The sequence below is a fragment of the Branchiostoma floridae genome, chromosome 19, assembly GCF_000003815.2.
Source record: "Branchiostoma floridae strain S238N-H82 chromosome 19, Bfl_VNyyK, whole genome shotgun sequence".
Lineage (NCBI taxonomy): Eukaryota > Metazoa > Chordata > Leptocardii > Amphioxiformes > Branchiostomatidae > Branchiostoma > Branchiostoma floridae.
The window spans coordinates 9149300-9153202 of NC_049997.1; the positions used below are offsets into that span (position 1 = coordinate 9149300).

Genomic DNA, 3903 nt, shown 5'->3' on the forward strand with positions numbered 1-3903 from the left:
CTTCTTCAAGTTAGTAGTACGGCTAGTTTCGAATGCTCTAACCGCTGCATGACACTGGTTCCTCCATGAATTATTTCTGTTCTTGGAGTCAGTTTTTCCCAGGTGAACAATTTGACATTTTTTCAAGTTGCTCTTGAGATAGTCATTAATACTATAAGCATGAGATAGCATAAGATAGTATCAAAATCTGGCAAAGAAGAGTAGCCAGCCTAGGAGCGTGTATGCGACCGGAGGTGCCAGTCGGACTCCCTTTGGCCGGCTATACTCCTTAGCCAGCTTTATTACTATCTTATGGCACCGAGATTAAGTAATTATAAACGGCCGGGATTACACGGGCGGACACATTCAAGTCTGCATGCGGTTCATGTGGAATTCTTAGTCTCTACCAGGCTCCACGGGTCACGGGTCACAGAAAAAATTGTAGAATCTATGAGGTAGCTGTCCGAGGAGTATGGTTTGCGACCGGTTAATAAACTCCACTGGCATGTTATCTGAATATTTGTCCAAATTCTATTTTTCCAGCAAAATGTGGAGCCTGGTAGGGGCTAAGACTTCCATAGTACTAGTATAGAAAGACTTCCCTAAACACCCCGTTTATAACATCAATGGATATGGGTTACCCCCGGATTAAGGTGACCTAACGTTAATCTTAAGGTGGTATCTCACTGCATTTGGGGCACCAGTGCGGCGCTGTGGGGTTCCAAAAATACTCAACGAATTTCAGAGATAAAGAACTAATTTTCGTACGCTTTGTGTATTTTGTTGTCTTCTAAGTCATATCTTTACGTATTACATAATATCTAAATTATAAAAAAAAATCGGAGAAAATAACAAAACAGTGCCGCATTGAACGAACTCCGCAGTGCCACACCGGTGCCCCAAGTGAAGTAAGATACCACCTTTACACTTAAGACATTGATGATATCAAGCTTTTTTTTTGTCCTCATGTTCCAGCTGTGCAGTGTCCGGCACTGACCGCTCCCGTTAACGGCGGACTGAGCACCGGTCCAGGTTCGAATCTTTACCAGGACTCCGTGGTACAGTTCTTCTGTGACTCAGGGTACACTCTGCAAGGCAACACAGACACCACGTGTCAGGCAGACGGCACGTGGAGTAACAGCGTCCCTACTTGTACAGGTTAGATTTTATATCTTTTATTTCCTCAGGCCGGTTCAATGGCCTTAAGGTGGTATCTCACTGCACTTGGGGCACCGATGCGGCACTGCGGGTTCGTTCAATGCGGCACTGTTTTTTTTTCGCCGATTTTTTTTATAATTTAGATATTGTGTAATATGGCTTGGATGTCAAGAAAACTAGAACAAAAACATAAGAAAATTCGTTCCTCATCTTTGAAATTCGTTGAGTCATCATTCGTTGAGAACCCCCGCAGTGCCGCACCGGTGCCCTAAGTTCAGTGAGATACCACCTTAACGCTAGCTCAGCTTTATCTGCAGGGTAACCTATATCCTTTGTATTTCAAACAGGGCATTTATCGATATCAAGTCAACGGACAGTGGTTTCAAACTGCAATGTTTTAAAAGCTTTGCAATTTGAAACCCCCGTCTGTCGACTTGACATCTCTAAATATCCCGTTTTTTTAAATGCAACGGATATATAGGCTACACAGCGAATAAAGGTGGGTTAGCGTTAAAGTGTTCTCCTTGCAGTCGGTAGGCCGTTGAGTTCGATCCCGGTCAAGTCATACAAAAGACTATTTAAAAAATGGCACATACTATTACGTACAAATACTTTCTCTGTACGTGCATACAGAGAAAGCACACAGGGAATGACCCAATGACGCAGTAAACCATTCATTCATTCATTCACCCTTACTATTACTATAATATGCCTTCTACAGCACATCCTGGGTACACAGAACGACAAGGGGCTTACTACAAGGTGTCTGCACAAGCCGTGACTTACACTGAAGCCAAGCATGCCTGTGCAGCAGACGGGGCCCATCTAGTCGATATCAAGACACAGGAGCTACACGACTTCCTTGTCAGCATGATTCAGACGGTTGATTCAAGCCAAAATTACTGGATCGGACTCCGCGATGTGTCAGTATGTACCTTTTCTCGATGTTTGTTTGACATTTAATCTGAGTTAGTGTAAGAAGGACAAATCAACGAATTGTTGTATTTTCTTTGTTTAGAAGTGTATCTGATATTTACTACACCGCATGTATCTGGAAACTGTAACAGTGCGGCACATCTGAAGACACAGGGGTGGCAAAGAAAATACAACAATTATATTCGCTGATTTTTCCCTTCTTACATTAGTAACATACGTGATGAAGAGATAAATTGTTCTCCAACTCAGTTCGAAGACCTCGTATCTCCATGAAATATTCTGACAATATGAATGACTTCCACATCTGCATAATCTATGCTTGGTTATATAAATCGATGAAGGTTAGACATCAAGGTAATAAGATACGACAAAAAGCAGTTACTCAAGCAACTGGAGTTATTTAATGACCGGTACCGTTTCCAAAAGTCATATCCATGTGCTCGAGTAACTGCTTTTTGGCGTTAGTTACATACACTTTAAACTAATTATAACTTACACAGGTCAAAATAATTTACTAGTTATCAGAATTATAGCACTATTGCATTAATTATGCAAATTATGGGACTACTTTTTGAGAGGGGTAATGTGGCAATCTACAAATGGCCGCACCAACTTTCTCTCAATCGGGACGGGGGGGGGCGATATCAACTTCGGAAGACATCTGACCCATTGCTGACGTCACAGGAAGAAGAAATGAAGCAAACACAATATTTTTCCTTCCGTGGCAGTCGATACAAAAATGTTGCCTACCCATGTACTTACTGGATACTTGTTGCCTGCCCATGTACAGGTGGATAACACATGGACGTGGTCTGACGGAACTCTGCTCAGCTTCACCAACTGGGTACCAGGGGAACCCCGAGACCAGCGGAAATGTGGGCAACTCTGGGCGCTTGAAGGTTTCAAATGGGACAACGACTTCTGTTCTGAACAGAAGTACTTTATCTGCCAAATCGGTACATCTTATTATTCTCATATTTTCCTAGCCTGACTATCTAGATCACGCTTCTAGCAGCCCTTTCATTGGTAATGCCAATTGAAGCTTGTTGGCCAAAGTCTCTTAAGCTAACGTCATATTTCGAAACCGGGGCCCGGCCGGGCAGTTTGTGGAAACGAAAAATGGAAATGAATGCTTATAAATATACACAAATAATGTCCACTACTATTCCCTTTACGTATTGTGTAGTTTGGTGTCTTTTATATCATACTTTTTGATCCTAATTCTGTTGATGACTTTCTCCTTCATCAGACTGTGAACTGTCTGTTACTGTGGTGTGATGCATCGATGACTGGTTTTCATGGCGACAGAACTCATTAGATTCTGTTTGGCTGTTTATCGCTTACCGTTGGGGTATTTTATAGTGAATATTTAGTTCCTATTGATGACCCCATGAAAGGGGAATGGTGTTAACTGGCCGGCCTCTACCCCTTTGCTGCCAGGGAATAATCAAGTATACACACAGACGTAACAGAACCACATTGTATTCACATGATGAGTCTCTCGATACAGACTGACTCAAGCTACATGCGTGGATTGTACCACTAGCGGAGGATCTAAGTAATCTAACAAATGGTTCTCTCGAGCTAGTGGTGAATGTCCACAACACCTGGTTTTGTATGTACGAAGAATCTAGTTATTCAGTGATTTGCCAACATGATGAGACTGTTCATGGATGAGCTAGATCATACATCTAATCTACATACCTATTGATCAGCTATACCTTTCATAAACATATATAGAATCTCTTTTATTCCACTCCTTACATGAACACCAGCTAAATATAACCATATTGTAGTTGTAGATTGGATTCACTCAGATGTTAATAAAAT

At 41.8% G+C, this 3903-nt stretch overlaps 1 long non-coding RNA gene across 1 annotated transcript; it reads left to right on the forward strand.

The window, feature by feature from the left end:
• Positions 1 to 878: 878 nt before the first annotated feature.
• LOC118406443 lies at positions 879 to 3903 on the forward strand. The gene is made up of 3 exons (XR_004830039.1): positions 879 to 1137; positions 1859 to 2064; positions 2864 to 3903. It is a non-coding gene; the product is annotated as an uncharacterized LOC118406443 (long non-coding RNA).